Raw genomic sequence first — 20,303 nt, 5'->3', positions numbered from 1 at the left:
TAGCTCTGCCTTTTCTAGAACATCACATATGTGGAATCGTACAAACAGGTACTCTTGTGTTTCCCAGCCTCAGCGTGTCTGTAAGATACATCCATGCTGTTGTGTGTATCCGTGGTTCATTCCTTTTCATGTCTGAGCAGTAGTCCATTGTTAGAATTTATCCATTCCCCTGTTTATGGACATTTGGTTGTTTTCAGCTTGCAGAATAAAGCTGCTATAAACATCCACGTGTTTAGTAATTTTTTTTTAAGATTTTTTATTTATTCATAAGAGACACAGAAACACAGGCAGAGGGAGAAGCAGGCTCCCTCTGGGAGCCCTACGTGAAACTTGATCTCAGGACACCAGGATCACACCTTGAGCTGAAGGCAGACACTCGACCTTTGAGCCACTTAGGCATCCCAGTAATGTTCTATTGTATACAGGATATTGGGAACAAATCATTGTAGAGGCTCCAGATTTTTATATCTGCTTTTGAAGACTTCATTTTTTAAAAGATTTTATTTATTTGAGAGAGAACAAGTGGGAGTAGGAGGGAGAAAGGTTGAGAGAAAGAGGCAGACCCCCTGCTGAGCAAGAAGCCTGATGTGGGGCTGATCATAGGACCCAGAGATCATGACCTGAGCCAAAGGCAGATGCTTAACCACCTGAGCCACCCAGGCACCCCAGGATTGTTCATATTTGTCTTAGAAGGTACATAAGCTATCTGGATCCAAATTTCCAGCTCCATCTCTTCTGCAGTGGGCTATAGCTGAAATTTCTATCATAGTTTTCAGCCTTCCACCTGTTGTTTTTCACTGTGACCCCTTGGAATCTGTCTTGCACAAGTACAGCCAAAGGAGTCAGCTAAAAATTGGGGTGAGGTTTATTATAGATTTGGGACTCTCTATGTTGTGACTCTTTCCTTTTTTAAAAAATATTAATTTATTCATGAGAGAGATTGAGAGAGAGAGAGAGAGGCAGAGACACAGGCAGAGGGAGAAGCAGGATCCATGCAGGGAGCCCGATGTGGGACTCCATCCTGGATCTCCGGGATCACACCTTATGTTTATTTTAGATGCTACCAAAACAAGCACCTACTAAACATTCTCAAACTATTTCAAAAAAAGAAGATGAAGGAAAACTTGCAAATTCATTCTATGAAGCCTGCATTATCCTGATAGCAACACCAGATAAAGACACCACAAAACAAAACAAAACAACCCCAACAGGCCAGTATCTCTTATGAATAGACACAAAATCCCCAACAAAATATTAGTGAACTGAATCCAACAATACATTTTAAAAAATCATTTACCATGATTAAGTAGGATTTATTCCAGGGATGCAAGCATGGTTTAATACACTAAAAGTGGAATGACCTAGAGAAGTTTAACATGGCCCCAGTGCAAGGATGATGGTTAAATGGGAGAATTTGCCTGTGAAGCCGTCTGGTCCCGAACTACTGTTTGTTGGAAGTTTTTTGATTACTGATTGTGTTTCATTGCTAATAATCAGTCTGTTCAAAATTTTTATTTCTTCCCTATTCAGTTTTGGAAGGTTACATGTTTCTAGCAATTTATCAATGTCTTTTAGGTTGTCCAATTTGTTGGCAAATAATTTTTCATAATATTCTCTTATAATCCTTTGCATTTCCAAGGCGTCAACTATAATTTCTCCTCATTTCTGATTTTGTTTAATTGAGTCCTCTCTTTTTTTCCTTCTTGAGTCTGGGTAAAGGTTTATCAACTGTGTTTATCTTTTCAGAGGACAAACTTGTGGCTTCATTGATCTATTATTTTTTTTAGTCTCTCTCTTTTTTTTTTTAAGATTTTATTTATTTATTCATGAGAGACACAGAGAGAGAGAGGCAGAGACCCAGGCTGGGGAAGAAGCAAGCTCCATGCAGGGAGCCCGATGTGGGACTCAATCCCGGGTTTCCAGGATCAGGCCCTGAGCTGAAGGCAGACACCCAACCATTGTGTTCTATCATTTGTATTTCCAAATTAGAAATCTGATACTGGCTTAATTCTTTATCATTCCTTTATATTTAATTATTTTTTTCCTCCTTGGTAGTAACTTTTAATATTTTTCTCTATATTTTTTCCTTAGAACCTATAGTAAGATAACTACAGTTAACTCCTAGTCAAAAGGGAGAGATGAAAAGGCATTAGCATTCACTCCTAAAATACCATGGGGAAAATGTTGCAAGGTACCCCTATTCTGAGAAGAAAGAATTTTCCTTGATTAAGACTCTAATTCTGCTCCCTAATAGTGTCTACAATCCATTGTTTTCTACTGCTCTTGGTTTCACCTTCCCAAAAGGTTGAATTCTTTAGTTTTCTGTCATCCTCCTTGGTCACTTCTGAAGTTAGACAATATGCCCCTTCTGATGCTAAGAAGCTTTCTCAGCTACTTCCTGCCTCTAGAAAGTTTTTGGCCCAAAGGTCTTTTTATATCTCAGTCTCATTCTCTTTTAGTCTTAGCTGGTGGTTTATCAATACAGCTCTCTCAAAAACATAGACTTTCTATGTGTTTGTTTTCAGTAAGTTCTCTTTGACAGAGCCACCCTATGATTCTTTTTGGAACATGCTTCTTATTCTAGAGTTCATTATGAGGAACTTTCACCCAGTAGGCTTCTGAGGGACCCTGCCCTCAAGCTCTCTAGAAACCTATCTGTCCAATTGAGAGGCTCTACCAAGCATCACATTAATTTTTTCAGATGTCTTTTTTTTTAAATAAATTTATTTTTTATTGGTGTTCAATTTACCAACATACAGAATAACACCCAGTGCTCATCCTGTCAAGTGCCCCCCACAGTGCCCATCACCCATTCACCCCCACCCCCCACCCTCCTCCCCTTCCACCACCCCTAGTTCGTTTCCCAGAGTTAGGAGTCTTTATGTTCTGTCTCCCTTTCTGATATTTCCCACACATTTCTTCTCCCTTCCCTTAATTCCCTTTCACTATTATTTATATTCCCCAAGTGAATGAGAACATATAATGTTTGTCTTTCAGATGTCTTAATGCAGGATGTTACAGCAGTGTCCTTAGTTTAATGTTTTCCCCTCAGGCTGAACCTGAGACTCCCTTACTGGCTGGAGATAAGGAATCGTATTTGCCAAGTTCTGGACTCTAAATTTCTCTAAATTCTTCTTGCAGGTTGGCAAGGGTTTCTTCCCCCCGAACTTACCTTTTTCTTATACCACTTTATAAAATAGAACTAAAAGTAACTGGCTCAAACTTTGAACATATGCCAAGAAATCAAGCCACAGCACCAAGAAGTAGCCAACAGCAGCTTTTTAAAGTTTCCTTATAAGGGAGCAGAAGTAAGCTAGAATCACCCAGCCCAGCACCTCGTTTTAGGCAGCAGACCTGTCCCTCATCTCCATCTCATCTAGGGCACTTTTATTCTCTACTCCCCAAGAGAGAATGCAGATTCTCAATTGCTTCTGCCTACTTCATGACATCTTCCAGCAGGCCCATGGCTCCAGCCCCATTTCTTCATTGCATTTCTTTTCTGTTCCCACCTCATAGAAATATTGTATCTTACTGAACAAAGTTGTGTCTTTTGTTTTTTTTAAGCTGTGTATTTTTTTCTTTCATATGTATCACTGCCATGGACTTGAAGTAGGGGGAGGCTTGAACCTTGAACTATTAACAGCATTGCCGCCTAGAGATGTAGAATACGATATGAAGGCTCTCTTTTATTTCTGTGATGGTTTTTAAATATAAAATCTGTTTTAATGTCTCTTGATGTACTTAGTATGCCTAAATTTAGACCATTATAAAAAATAACCAGTTTCTTAAAGGACAGACATAAATATTCAAATTCAGTACGTTTAGAAAAATGATCAGACTAATTATGTAAAAGGAAAATAGGAAATAGCCCTCTATTCTTACCAGTAAATCTGATCATTAAGATAAACTACTTACACGTGTGTGTATTAAATATTATATAAATATTTATCACAGCCTGGTTATCCCATTCTCTGTGCCTTATACAAATTTTTTTTAAGATTTTTATTTATTTATTCATGAGAGACACACACAGAGAGAGACACAGGCAGAGGGAGAAGCAGGATCCCTGCAGGGAGCCAGACATGGGACTTGATCCTGGGTCTCCAGGATCAGGCCCTGGGCCAAAGGCAGCGCTAAACCACTGAGCCACTGGGGCTGCCCCTACAAATTTTTATCCCTTCTTTAGTTTTTTTGACTTTTTACTGTATATAATTTATTGCAGAAAATTTCAAATATATAACATACATAGAATAGTTTAATGACCCCTACCTATGTACCCATGACTCAGCTTCATAATTATTAATCATGATAAATCTTATTTCATTTATACAAGGGCTTGAGAAACTATGACCCGCAGGGCAAATCCAGCCTACCACCTGTTTCTGTAAATAAAATTTATTGGAACACAGCCATGCTCTTTGTTTACATGTAGTCTCTGCCTGTTTTCATGCTGTAATAGCAGAGTTTGGTAGTTACAACAGAGATTGTGTGGCCTGCAAAGCCTAAAATATTTATTTCATAGGATTTACCAAAGAAAAAAGTTTGCTGTCCCCTGAAGTATATCCTCACCCACTCCCATCAGCAAAAATATCTTTGATATTTCATTTAAAAATATTTCAGTATGTATTCTAAAACATGAGGACTCTAAAAAACAATGCCATTCTTATACTGAAAAATTGGCAGTAATTCATAATTTTGTTTCTTCTACAAGTCTCCCACTGAAGAACAAGTGAGAATTCTTTAATATTTTTTTTTCTTTGTAAGACATTACTCAGGTCCACCATAGACGACCCATAGTCTAACAAACCATTCTCTTGCCTTTGAAAAAGCTGCAGACTTTTTTTTTTGTTAGAAGTCCATTCTCAGTAATTTTAACAGCTTAACACTTTATCAGTAGATGACCTCAAAGAAGAAAATATTCTGAATTTAACAAAGCATGTGAAAAAGTTAATAAGCAACAATATAGTAGTCATTAGAGAGATTTCAGCAAAACTGCAAATTGAGTGAGGTATGTTAAAGATCCTATGAAAAAATATGACGTATAAAGACAGTCTCACATTATGAAAGTCTAATGGTATTAGAGATTTCTAGCACAGTAGTTTTTCTGTTCTTGAAAAAACCAAGGAGTTCACTTTCAGAAGTTTTAACAGTGAAGTGATTGTTATCATTTCTAAATAAAACTTTATATTAAAAGAGATTTTTTTTTCAGTTTACATGGCAGTTTTACAGGAACTATCTCATTTAATGTTTACAGCATCCTAGTGAGGGAGAGCTTATTTTCATATTAAATGGTTCCACTGAGACACAAATCCATGTCATCTGCTTAAAGTCCACCAACCATGCTGCTGAACTGGCAGTCACAGATCTTACCACAAAGCATTTTAAAACAGATTTTATCACCCTTTATAGGCCTTGGTTATATAAATATTTTAACTGTATTATCTCCTAGATATGTTAAAGGTATATCTATACAGTGAAGATATTGCAATAAACTCTTAGGAAATCTGTACCTTTGGAGCTTAGGATTTCAAACCCAGAGTATTGTATCTTTTAAAATCAAAGACCAAGAAATAATCCATTATACAGCTTTAATAAACTCCTTTGAGCATTTCTTTTACATTCTCATGATGGGTCCAGAACATTAGTGGAGAGCTGGTCCTAGAGGCTTGGAGAAATGGCTCATTCTAGGATTTGGGCAGAGAAAGTCCAAACTAAGCCTAGAACATCTTGTGTTAGAAACTAAAGAAATGCTTCCCAAAATGATGGAAGGGAACATGTCAAAGGGACACAGATGTCAGCTTGAAGTGAATACCACTAGATAAATCTGGGATGATTTGAGCATTAAAATAAATAATAGTAATAAATTATAGCCCATTGAATAAAATATGAATTCATGAGTCCATACTGATACGTTATAAGCTTGATGAGAATGAGATATTTACATTATCTCAAAGGATCTCCCTACAAAATATGGATTCAAAAGGGAAATGAGGCTACTTAATAATACTGGGGCCCAGAAGACATCCTTTTTTTTAAAAAAAATAATTTATTTATTCATGACAGACACAGAGAGAGAGAATGGCAGAGACACAGGCAGAGGGAGAAGCAGGCTCCAATGCAGAGAGCCTGACATGGGACTGGATCCCGGATCTCCAGGATCATACCCTGGGCCGAAGGCAGCGCTAAACCACTGGGCCACCAGGGCTACCCAGGACATCCTTTTAAAGTGATCAAAGCAAATGCCCAGTAGTGGGACAAATTGAGGATGTGGAGCCTACCCCCACCTGATAGTATGAAATGAGAACACTTCATCACTTCTGTGAGATGTCTGCCAAAGGAGCAAAACCTGACCATAAGGTAACATTAGACAGAACTAGACTGAGGAACATTCTAAAAATTACTGACCATAATCTTCAAAAGTGATAAGGTCCTGAAAGTCAAGGAAAGATTGAGGGACCATTTGAGACTGAATAAAGACTTCTAAGGAGACATGAAGTCTGGACTAGACCCCTCTTGCTGTAAATGACAATGGAACATTTGCAAAACTTGAACAGAGTCTATGGATTCAATGGTAATAATGTGCCAATGTTAAGTTTCCTGATTTTCGTTGGTTGTATCATGGTTGGATAGGAGAATGTCCTTGTATGTGAGATACACACTAACGTATTAAAAGGTGTAATGGAGCATCTGGTCAGAAACTTATTCTCAAATTGTTGACATAACAGAAGTTCTTTGTACTCTTTTTGTAAGTTTTCTGTATGTTTGACATTGCTTCAAAATGGAAATATTTCTTACAAAAATGCAAAACTAGATGCGCATAGAGTTACAGCAGACTCTCACAGATGTCTGTTACATAATGTCATTTTCCTTGGCCACAGGTATAGTTTCATTATAAAGATTTCTTGCCAGTCTTTGTACTTGACAAAAACTTACATCAAAGACAATTGTTTGTCTGTAAAAGCTTTAATAATACCACATTTGTTTTTCTGTTGGGAAGAGGCAAGCAATTTGAAAGACAAAACAAAATTCATCTCTTCAGCAAATATTTGTTGGATAATATATCAAACTCTGGGGTAGGTACTGATTTTCTTTCTGTGGTGGAAACTGTCGTACACTACCCAAATCCCCTTTCAGAACTGAAGGGCTTATTCCCCTCACTTTTAGGAATGCTGCAGACCAATCAGCCCTCACCTCTGCCCCCTTTAGGGATTGCTTCAGCTCTGAGAGTGCCCTTGCCTAAGGGTACACTCCCTTCCCAAGGTGTTCTGCATCTAATCACTGGTCAGTGTGAAGGTATAAACGCCTGGCCCTCTAGCCCCACTCAATTCAAGATACCTTAGAAGAGTTGAACCATCTAAAGAACATCCCAGAAGACAAAGGCCATTGAGAATCACATCTCAGTTTCTCCCTTTGCCAGTTCTTTTCACTTCCCTTTACCTCTCCTGACCCTTACCTAGGTGATGGTCCCTAAAACCTTCTTCATGAGCCTCCTGCCTACTAATCTCTGACTCAGAGATTAGCTTCCTCAGGGAAGTCAACCTGTACCATCAATCTCTCAACAATTTTTCTCTGGAGCCAAAAAAGGATCATTACTTCTCAATTTTTTACTATTAAAAAGGCCATAATTTATAAGATTAAGATTTTATGACTTCCCCTCTTTTTATTTTCCCCACATGGAAAAGATCCTGACCTTCCCTCTTGCCTGCTCCACTTTGTTTCTTGATCAGCTAGCATGAAACGGGGAGGTACAGAGACTAAGAGGGTGAGAACAGAAAGAGCATAAGTGGGAGCCAGATTCTGTCTTGGGAAGGCAAGATTGAGACAAGTGGTAGCTAATGTGTCCACTATGATAACTGGTGTCCTCTGGTGTCCTTTTTGATAATCAGGACATGAGTTTTATCAAATCATAGACCTCAGAAATCCATGATGTAAAACTTTGTTATAGTTTGAAATATGAATTAGCCTCAGCTCTTTCATTTTAAAGGTTATATCCCTAGCTCTATTTAAAAGTTGGGGTTATTTGAATCTTTCTCAGTCCACAAGAGTTTAGATCTATTCATGTAATATCTGGTATCACATTGATTTTTATATTCTAGGACAGTTCCAAAGGAGCCAACTGATTGACAATTTTTTTCCTCCTCTGTTAACAATCTATGCATGTAGTGTTCCCATTAAAGGAAAGTGTCAAAGACCTTTCCCCAAAGAGTTTCTACTTACTTGTGTAAGTAGAATCACATGTATAGCACAAAATTAATCTGTAGGGTCTAATTCTCATTGTCCAAATGAGTCACTTTTAAAAAGTGGGTTTTAGATAGTTATAGGGCAGAACAATGTGTGTCACTGGGCACATAATATATACATTTATAGAGAAAGCGTTCATAGAAAAAGAATTGGAATTAAAATGAGGATTAAGAAGGGGGTTAGAACAAAAAGTGATGATTATGGAAATAGGGTAGAAATTATGGAAACGGCAATTATTGAGATGGAGTGGAAAATAAAATAATTTACTTTCAGATAACTTTATAATCTTTTCATGTTTCTATTTACTAGTAACACAAGACTCATGTTTAAATCTTAACTTCCTGGACGCCTAGGTGGCTCAGTGGATGAGCGTCTGCCTTCAGCTCAGGTTGTGATCCCAGGGTCCCAGGATCGAGTCCCACATCAGGCTCCCCACAGGGAGCTGTGTGTCTCTGCCTGTGTCTCTGCCCCTCTGTGTGTCTCTCATGAATAAATAAATACAATCTTAAAAAAAAAAAAAAAACCTTAACCTCCATTAGCAGAAATGTCAGTAAAGTCACTTTGTTTTGCCAGGTAATAAGATGACTTCATTTTCTTTTCTTTTTTTCATATGTGTTATGTATCTTATGAGAACACTGGAGAAAAAGAACTTTGGGGTGTTTTAAGTTTTGGATATGTTGTAAAAATTAGCAAATTTTATGATTTTAGATTTTTTTCTTTAATTCTACACCATTCTTCTGGACCTAGCTGACTTAAGAGGATTCATAAGCATTTCACTTACTACACTATGCCAGAAAGCATCTATAACTCATTAACAAAAAAACAGTTAATGTTTTAACATATGCCTTTTTAGTCTTTTCTAGTTTTACATATTATTTGTAATATATAGATATTTTTTATACAAGTGATATCATACCACTCATACAATTTTAAAATCTACTTTTAAATTTCACTGTATAATGAACATTATTCCATGTTGCTTATTATTATTCTACAGCACAATTTTAAATGACTCTAAAGTATATTACTATCAATATGACTGCAATTTGTTTAAAATGACTGTCCTGTTGTTGGACTTTTAGTTTGTTTTCAATTTCTTAGTGTTATGAACCACACTGAGATTGACAATGAGAAAGCTTGTAGCTACAGGTCTTTTTTTTTTTTTTTAAGATAAATTCTCACATGCAATATTAATAGTTGAAAGAACACACACATTTTTCAGGCTTTTGATATATATGACCAAATTGCCTTTCAGAAAGCTTATACCAAATGATACTCCCATGAGCATTGTACAAGAATACCCATTTCTGTATCTTCACCAACATTGAATTTCATAACTTTTTACAATCTTTGGTGAATGACAGAATGAAGGGAAAAAACTAGTATCTCATTTTCCTAATTATCAGATTTCCTAATTACGCTAGGAATGATGTGATGTTCATTACAGAAAAATCGTTTGTTAAAGATGAAAAAAGTAGTCATTATGCCAAGAGCAACAGATAAGCAGCATTAACACATTTTTTTAAACACATTCTTTGAATAGACATTTTCTGTTATGGTTTTTACCTTTTTTTGACATCATACTTCCATTAGATTTTTGCCTATGTTTTCTTCTAATGATTTTAAGAGTTTGCTAAATTTTAAAACTTCTACTTGTGGTAAAAAACAGTAACATAAAGTTCGCACCTTAATCATTTTTAAGTGTGCAGTTTAGTATCGTTAAGTACATTCACATCGTGGTGCAATCTCCAGAACTTTTTCATCTTGTGAAACTACAACTATTGTCATTAAACAATTCCCCTTTTTCCTCTTCCCTGAGCCCCTTGCAACCACCATTCTACTTTGTGTTTCTATGAATCTGACTACACAAAGTACCTTATATAAGTAGCACCATATAGCATTTGTCCTTTTGAGACTGGCTCATTTCACTTCACATATTATCTTCAGGTTCATCCATGCTGTACTACATGTCAGGACTTCCATCCATTTTAAGACTGAATGATACTCCATTGTATGTATAGACCACATTTTGTTTATCCATTCATCGTCCGTGGACACTTGGGTTACTTCCACCTTTTAGCTATTTTGTATGATGCTGCTATGTAAATATCCGTACACATCCCTGTTTTCACTTCCTTTGGGTATATACCCAGAAGTGGGGCTGCTGAATCATACAGTATTTCTATGTTTAAATTTTTGTGAGGCGCTGCCATACTATTTTCTGTAGTGGCTGTACATTTCATGTTCCCACCAACAGTGCATAAGAGTTCCAGTTTCTCCACATTCTCCCCAGCATGTGTTTTTTTGTTTGTTTGTTTGTTTGTTTGTTTGTTTGTTTGTTTTTTAGCAGTCCTCCTGATGGATGTGAAGTGATGATTTAAATTTCTTTTCTCTCTCTCTCCTTCTCTCCCTCTCTCCATATCTTGAATCTGCTTCTTTCTGATTGTTAGCTTTATGACTTGGGACCTGACATCCACATAAAACTAGAAACAGGGCCTCCAGTGAAACCACACTCATCATCCCCATAGCTTAGCAACCAAACAGAAATAGAGGTGCCTCCTATTAGCTTCAACCTGAAAAATATCAGGGAAGGACACTTATTGGCATAAACTAAATCATACACTCATGCCTTGGGCCAATCACAATGGTCAAAGGGGTGTACTGTGATTAACTCTTTTTTAGCTATATGCATATCTTTTGGGGAGGTGGGAGGTTACTCTGTGATGGGTTAAAAAACTCCCTTGAAGCATAAAAAGGATGAACAATTACTGCAAATGAAGGAAGAGATGAGTAGGACAAATATGGCCACTTGGAGAATCATTCTGAGCTGGGTAGCCAACCAATGTGTACCCACTAATTACAAAGTAGCCTTGATAATTATGTCTGCTACATGTTTGAAACCTTGATAGCTAGAGTTTGAGTTCTTTATTCCCTGCTGTCTTATTTTTCTCCTCTTTTCCACAAGAGATCTGTATGAAAAGCAGAGTACTTTGATGAATGATTTCCTTGGTTCTAAGCTGCCTATCTTCTTTTAGACCCATTGTCTAAAGACAAGGCCAACATTTGATGAGAGGTGTACTCTATTTAAGAAAATTTTTAGGGGGAATCCCTGGGTTGGCTCAGTGGTTTAGTGCCTGCCTTTGGCCCAGGGGTTGGTCCTGGAGTCCCGGGATCGAGTCCCACGTCAGGCTCCTTGTGTGGAGCCTGCTTCTCTCTCTCTGCCTCTCTCTCTCTCTCTCTGTGTCTTTCATGAATAAATAAATAAATAAAATCTTAAAGAAAGAAGAAAGAAAGAAGAAAGAAAGGAAGAAAAAAAGAAAATTTTTAGGGCAGCCCAGGTGGCTCAGCAGTTTGGTGCCGCCTTCGGCCCAGGGCGTAATCCTGGAGACCCAGGATCAAGTCCCACATTGGGCTCCCTGCATGGAGCCTGCTTCTCCCTATGCCTGCGTCTCTGCTTCTTTCTCTGTGTCTCTCATGAATAAATAAATAAAATCTTAAAAAAAAAAATTTTTTTTAACTAGAAATTGAGTATTCACCTGTAGCATTTCAAAATACATGTGTTTATACTCTTATTCATGTACTTTTCAATTCTATCTTCTCTGAGAAGGTCAAATACTACATACCATCTGTTTCTGTGAACAGAAAGTACATTTTCTGATGAAAAGAGCTTTTTGTAACTAAGAAAAATAAGAATATGATTTTTATGTATCATGACTTAAAACCCCCATGATAGGAGACGAAATCATATGATTTATTTTTAAATGAAACAGAACATATTTTCAACAAAAACAAATGTTCAAAACTGAACCTGTCACTAATCAACTATTTTATTGCATATTATTTTAGACATTTTAAACCGGTGTCACCAGAGTTCTGTTAACATGGTATCTTAACATATGACAATTACGAAATTTATGATTTCAATGACCATTTATAATTAAATAAATAATATTGATTACTGTACTGATTGTTTCTTATCCTAGGTTAATTATGCTAATACTAAAATAAATTGCATTCTATCATTATTGTGATAACACTAGCATGTGCATCCTGCATCTGTGCATGTGATGAGGAACACCATCCCAGCTAAGACACATACAATGGCTTCTCATTAGTTACCTAACTCACAGCACACCTATTAAAATACCCAAGAACAAATAATTTCCTAACACACATATGTTGGAAAGGGTTGGGAAAACCATTCTCTCATCCTTTGTAGGTATAAACTGGTGCAAGCACCTGGAAGACAATTTGGCAGTATTTATCAAAATTTTAAAAGCATACACCCACAGGCTAGCAATTCCACTTCTGGGAATTTATTTTATAGATTTACATGCATGTCTGTGAATTAATTCATATATTAGGATACATGTTATATTATCTAAAAACTGTAAACAAGTTCAATAACCACCTGTGACAGTTAATTTTATATGTCAACTTGGCTGGCCACGGTGCCCAGATATTTGGTCATATGTTATTCTGGATGTTGTGTGATGATGTTTTGGGATGAGATTTTCATTAAATCACTGGACTTTAAGTGATTTGACTTAAAGCATATTGTCCTCCATAAAGTGGGTGGGCCTCTCATCCAATCACTGAAGATTGGACTAGAACAAAAACTGACCTCCCTTGAACAAGAATGGCTTTTGGACTTGAACTGCAACATTGCCTCTTCCCTGATCTCCAGCCCTTTCAACCCACCACACAGATTTTGGACTTGTTAGCCTGCATAATTGCATGAGCCAATTCCTTAAAATAAATTTCTTTCTGTTTACATATCCACACTATTGGTTCTGTTTCTCTGGAGGACGCTGACTCATGAGAATTAATTAAATTGTGGTGCAGAATACAGCATTTCTATGGTATTAATATAGAATATTAATAATACTCCTGGAGGTGTTCTTCAATTTAAAAACTTCAGTATTGGGATGCCTGGGTGGCTCAGCAGTTGAGCGTCTGCCTTCAGCCAAGGGCGTGAACTCGGGGTCCTGGATCAAGTCCCACAAAGAGCTCCCTGCAGGGAGCCTGCTTCTCCCTCTGCCTACATCTCTGCCTCTCTCTGTGTCTCTCATGAATAAATAAATAAAATCTTTTTAAAAAAAAAAACACAAAAACTTCAGTATTGAACTTCAGGATAATGATACTGTTATATAATTTCTATTATTATATTAGCTTCTTTGCATATTGAACAGCTTTGGAGAGACTCAAGAAACTGGTACCAACAGTTGTGCCAGGGAGGGGAATTGCACTGGCAGTAGGAAAGAGAACGATTTATTTTTACTTGATATTCTTTCTTAGTTTTTGGATATTAATAAAGTGTTTGCATCAACTATTCAAGAAATAATTTATTGTTTTAACATATTCTTATTTTAGCTTAAGCCAAAGTATTTTTCATGATTAGTTCTTATGTTGACTTTAAAAGGGATAAGGGAGGGGACCCCTGGGTGGCTCAGCGGTTTGGCGCCTGCCTTTGGCCCAGAGCGCGATCCTGGAGTCCCGGGATCAAGTCCCGCGTCAGGCTCCTGGCATGGAGCCTGCTTTTCCCTCTGCCTGTGTCTCTGCCTCTCTCTATATATATCTATCGTGAATAAATAAATAAAATCTTAAAAATAAAAAAAATAAAAGGGACAAGGGACAGAAAATAGTGTTCTACATCATTTTAAAAATAAAAGCTTTTATTTGAGTCTGAATCATATCAGTATGTGTTGTGGCATGCAGTAATTTTTATATTCTGCATTTGAAACAGTAGTATAGTCATTTTAATTTATTAAATTGGTATATGCATTATCTGCGTTATAAATATAAAGTACAGGGATCCCTGGGTGGCGCAGCGGTTTGGCGCCTGCCTTTGGCCCAGGGCGCGATCCTGGAGATCCGGGATTGAATCCCACGTCAGGCTCCCAGTGCATGGAGCCTGCTTCTCCCTCTGCCTGTGTCTGTGCCTCTCTCTCTCTCACTGTGTGCCTATCATGAATAAAAAAAATAAAAAAATAAAATAAATAAAGTACAAATGCATGTTTTTCTGTGAAACTTTCATATTTGTAGTTTAAAGTTTGAGTCATTAAAATGTAAGCAACAGTTAAATTATATGCTTCCACAAACTCAATGTATTTATTTTATTTTCCTTCATCATTACTATAAATGCAAGATTTCTTTTAATCGTTTTACCTTAATAATTATATCAATGCTTAATAGAACCTCTAAAATGGTAACTATTGTTAACAATGCTATATCATATATTTGAAAGCTGCTGAGAGTAGAGATCCTCACACACACAAATTGTAACCATGTGAGGTGATGGATGTGTTAACTAACCTTATTGTGGCGATCATTTCACAATATGTACATGTATCAGATATCATATTGTACACCTTAAACTTACACAATGTTCTATGTCAATTATATCTCCGTAAATCTGGGTGGGGGAGAACTCTTAAGTTTCTCATTCCAACTCCAGTAATACTTGCTAGAAATACATGTCACAATGAAATCCATCAAAACATGCTACTGTGCCCTTCCCACACACAAATGATACCTGTCATCTCTCCACTGCTGTATGACTGTCAAGTCAGTTGTGGATCATAAAGGTTCTATTTTCAATCCATCTTCAGGGGATCCTTGGGTGGCTCAGTGGTTTGTTGCCTGCCTTCGGCCCAGGGCGTGATCCTGGGGTCCGGGGTCAAGTCCTGCATCGGGCTCCCTGCGTGGAGCCTGCTTCTTCCTCTGCGTGTGTCTCTGCTTCTCTCTCTGTGTGTCTCAGGAATAAATAAAATCTTTAAAAAAAAATCCATCTTCAATAGTCATTGAAGTTTAATCTAGTGAAGAATAATCCATTTTGAAGAAATTCTCAGTCATCTCTCAATACCAAAGTTACTTATTTTTTAAAAAATCCTCCAAAGTATACCTTTGTACAATTGTAATAATTTGTGTATGTGAAAGTCATGAATACATAATCAATACAACAGAAGTACAGGCTTTGTAAAAGCTATTTGGGATAAAAGTATACGAGTTAGGTGTTAGGCTTTTTTAATAAAAAATGTTATTTTAAAAAAAATGTTATTTTAAACCATCCAAGGAGAATGAGAGTAATTGAAATATATGAGCATTCTGTTAATGAGTAAGGCATTTGGGATCCCATAATCTGCAATAAACCAAATGATGTATATAAAAAGTTCCTGAATTCATAGAGTCCAGCATATATTCAGCATTCTTTATATGACTGTGTAGCAGAAGTCCTTAATACACATATGCCCATATGAATTAATGTCCCCTTCTTAGAGAACTCATCTGGATAATTTTAGATGCCAAAAAGAGAAAATAAAGAACAGGAAAGAGGAGGAAGGAGATGAAAGGAATGATAGCATTTTATGATTTATCAGGGTTTGAGAGTCATTATTTCATTTTAAATATTGCTGGAGGAAGAAGGAAACACATCCCAGCACTGTTACTGTCCTCGCTAGCTTCTCTTTAAACATATCTGTTTAGTATCCACTATACTATTGGTTATTGTTCCATCTTATGACAGGAGATTAATAGCAGTTACTAATGTCAAGAGCGAAAATATCTTCTCTTTCTTTGGCTGAGTGGACATTTGTTTATTGCCTACCAGGCATCCATTCCATCCTCTCCCTTCAAACAGTGCTTAGATTTTCTTGGGGGGAAAATGTTCCATGCTGTTTGAGTGGGATTTACCTTATTTGTGACTGCAGGGGTAGGTAGCCCTATTGTCATGATAATAATTGTAACTTCACCGCTTTGCTATTCGGACCAGATTAGAGGGAGTGATAGATATGTTTATTGCTGGATACTAATTTTGTAGCTAAGAACTTATTCTTTTACTGTTTATAAATTTTTTTCCTCAGGTTTTCCAAGTAGACAATCATATCATCTATAAATTATGATAATTGTAGCAATTTTATCTCATTTGTTCTAATTGCATTAGCTAGTACCTCTAAATGAATGCTAAATAGTGATCAATATAAACCTTTAAGCCATCCCTAACCTGACTTTAGTGAGGATGTTTCTAGTATTTATTTATTCAGTAAAATGCTACCTTTACCATATCTTATCATGTTAAAGAAGTTTTCTTCTATTCCTATTTTGTTAGGAAGTTTATTTCCTTAAACCAGTAATACCTTAATGGCATTTATAAAAGATATTTTATGATTTTTATCATTACACTTATTAATATAATGAATTACTGTATCTTAGATTTCCTAATGTTAAATTATTCTTTCATTTTTTAAATAAACCTTAATTGGCCTGATAGATTATAATCTTACTGCACTACTGAATTTTACTTGCAACTTTTTAAAAGGAATTTTGCACCCATAGTCATAAGTGAGGTTGATTTGTGGGTGTTTTTAATGTAGTCATTGCATTTCATTAAATTTATTTGAGGGGCTTCCTTGCTTTAATGCTCTAAAACATCTTAGAGAGCATAAGAGTTTTCTGTTTTCCTATGAATTCTCTCTGAAGCCTATGGGCTTCATGTTTGTTTGTTTGTTTGTTTTTTATCAAAAGAAGGGAAAAGAGGATTAGGTTTTTCACTGCATTATTTCTTCTTTGGGAATTGATCTATTTGAATTTCCTGTATCTTCTGTAATTAATTTTGGCAAATTACATTTACCTGGCTATAGTATACCTAAATAATATCATGAATAAGATAGTCCTTGTTGCTAAAACAAGGATTATAACTTCTTTGCAAATGTCCATTCATCTAGGCATCCCTGTTGTCAGCTTTCTTTTCATAGATTATAAAGTCATCTCTGGGAGGGTTAAGCAGACTCATGATTCTCTTGATTTCTTTTACAGAAGTTAGTTCTTTCTTTTTGTGTCTTATTCTTTGTTTTTATGCTTTCTCTATTTGTTAACATTAACAGTTATATTGTTATTATGTGTTTCTTGAAAATAGTTTTTGCATATATATTAGTTTTACTATTTTTACATTCTTAAAATTATGGATTTTTGATTCATCTCTGTCTACCCTTCTTTTTCTTTAAGATTTAGGATTAATTTGTGGTCAATTTTCTAACTTATTAATTGGTATATTTATATTCTTTCATCTTTGTTAATGGAAGCATCTTGCAACTATAAAGTTACCTCTGTGTACTGCCTTACCTGAATCTCAGTAGTTCTGACTTAGCTTTTCATTGTTGTTATTTCCTATATAGCATCCAATTTAGTTTGATTTTATTAGCACTCAAGTATAAGAGAGCTCCCTCTTTTCAAATTTCTAGGTAATAGTAGTGGTAGAAGCTTGTGTATTCTGGTTTTGCTCTTAATTTTTATTCTTCCTTCCTGTGATCAGTCAACATTGTCCAGCTTCTTCCTTTCTGCAATTTACTGAGCTTTTCTTTATGAATTAATACAATCAATTTTTATAAAATTCCTATGGACACTTGAGGATATATTTTCTGTTTTCACAATAAGGACTATCTCATGCTATAAGTATGCTATAATTTTACTGGTTTTTTGTCTTCTTGATCTGCTGTGGACTGAAGTGATTCATTTCCCACCACTAATGTGTTTCCATTTCTTATTGCATCACCTTCTATTTTTGCTTTAAAAATTCCAATGCTATTTTATCTGATAATAGATATAAATTATTTATTTTTTCCTATGAACTGTACCCTGGATTGTTATAAAGGGCTGTACTCTTTTCATTTGATAGTTTTTGGCCTGAATCCAACCTTTTCTGGTATAAGATAACCATCTCTGTTTCTTTTTGTTTGCATTTGACTAATTTACTTTGCCCCATCTTTTTATTTTTACCCTTACTAAATTACTTTGTTTTAGATAGCTAAATGGTTTTCCTACCATAAACACTGATTCAATGAATATTTTCTCCACCTACTACTTATTCTCTACTACATAATTTTATATTGTATTTATCCATTGACTTTGAGCTATTAAAGATAAGGAAATCAGCATATTTATATGCAATTTACTTTTTCTTTCCCCCTTGTGACTCTTGTTAGTTTTTCATTTTTGCATTGTCAGGCATATGAAATTCATAATTCATTCTATTACCCTCATCCCTATACTGTTCTACTCCTAGATAAATATATTCATTGCTCCCTGACAGTCCTCTGTAGTAGTTTCTTAGGCCATATTTTGTTTTAACAATGCTTGTAATCTGATAGGATCATTAGGTAGTACTCAGAGGAATAATATGCATGCTTACAATGTTGTTTTGTGCTTTTACACTCAAGCAACAAGTAGATAGCATCTTTGGATGCTGATTTCCTTTGAAGATCCTTTAGCATTGAATATTGCTATGTAGAAGCTTTATATTTTCCCTTTTTTTTTTTTTTTTGAAATTTAGCAACTTTAATAAGCTAGGTCTGTTCTGAGGGAGTTTCTTCTTGGATATATTGAGTCCTTTCGAGATGTAGGTTCAAGTATTCTTTTATTTTAGGAAAACTTTCTATAGTTGTATCTATGAGTATTATTTCTTTATCGTTGTTTTTCTCACACTTCAATTATGCATTTGGCTCTCCTTTGCTTGCCTATATATCTATCATTTCTTTCTAATCCTTTAAAATTTTTTGAGTTTCCATTTCATTTTGCTTAACTTTCTCATTTCCATACAATTATGTCCTTTCCTGTATTTTCAGCAGGACTTATTTGCCCATGTATTCATTTCCATTTTGCTCCCATTTTCCTGATGGTTACATTTTTCTCTTCTACTCTTCCATATGGTCCATCATCTCATTTCTTCCTCTTATTTTTTTTTTCATTTCTTCCTCTTATGTTAACATCTGCTCCATGAGCTCTTGTATCTGTGCTTTATGGCATTTCCTCATAGAGGAGATTCATTCATTCCATTCTTAAGATTCATGGTAAAATATGTGATCATAATTTTCATCTACTCTATGGAAACATTTTTCTAGTAAGTATGCTTAATCAACCCTTTGTTTCTTCTTTTTGTTGTGTAGCAACTTTGTATAGATACTATTTTATTTTTTAAAGATTTTATTTATTTATTCATGAGAGACAGAGAGAAGCAGAGACATAGACAGAGGGAGAAGCAGGCTCCCAACAAGGACCCCAATGTGAGACTCGATCACAGGACTCTGGGACCATGCCCTGAGCCGAAGGCAGACGCTCAACCGCTGAGCTAGCCAGGTGTCCCTAGATACTGTCTTATAGATAGTGGAATATAGATATTCCATTTGGATGACCTATCTCTGAAGCAGCTGAGTTTTTTAATGCTACTTGCAAGAAGGATCAGGATCAGTCACAGGCCAGCTGAATTTTTTTTAAGATTTTATTTATTTATTTATTTATTTATTTATGTATTTATTTATGTATTTATTTATTTATTCATGAGAGTCACACAGAAAGAGGCAGAGACATAGGCAGAGGGAAAAGCAGGCTCCCTGTGAGGAGCCTGATGTGGGACTTGATCCCAGGACCCCGGGATCACGGCCCAAGCCAAAGGCAGATGCTTAACCACTGAGCCACCCAAGTGCCCCATTGAAAGGTTTTCTATAACCTTGATTTTGTGTAATTTTGTTTAGCCTTTACTTCTCCTCAGTCAATAGTGACAGGCAGTGAATTTTCACAATGCATTTTTTTATTCTGCTCTGCCAAAGAGACAGACTGCTTCCTGTAAATATAGCTTGTCTCTAAACTTCCTTATTTAGTTCCTCTTCCCCTACTTCTCAGAACCAACCTAGGTCCAGGGTACTCTCATACACAGCATCTGGGCCTTGTCCCTAGTGTTATAAACAAGGGATTTCAATTTTGGAGATAAAGGTCTACCTGTCACCTTTAAGAAACATTCTTTGCTGTCTCTAAGATTTACTTCCATAGACCCTCTTACCACTATTGCTAAGTGTGCGCCCTGCATGATCTTCCTTGCTGTGGAGGAACCATTCTGCTTGTTTCATGGTTTGAGATTTTAGCTATTTTCTTAATATAATGGGAAATACAGCTTGTGAGTTTCTTATTTCCTTACTTCCTTCTTTCTTTTCTTTTCTTTTCTTTTCTTTCTTTCTTTCTTTCTTTCTTTCTTTCTTTCTTTCTTTCTTTCTTTCTTTCTTTCTTTCTGCTTT

The sequence above is a fragment of the Canis aureus genome, chromosome 34, assembly GCF_053574225.1.
Source record: "Canis aureus isolate CA01 chromosome 34, VMU_Caureus_v.1.0, whole genome shotgun sequence".
Classification (NCBI taxonomy): Eukaryota; Metazoa; Chordata; class Mammalia; order Carnivora; family Canidae; genus Canis; species Canis aureus.
This window is presented reverse-complemented; position numbering follows the sequence as displayed.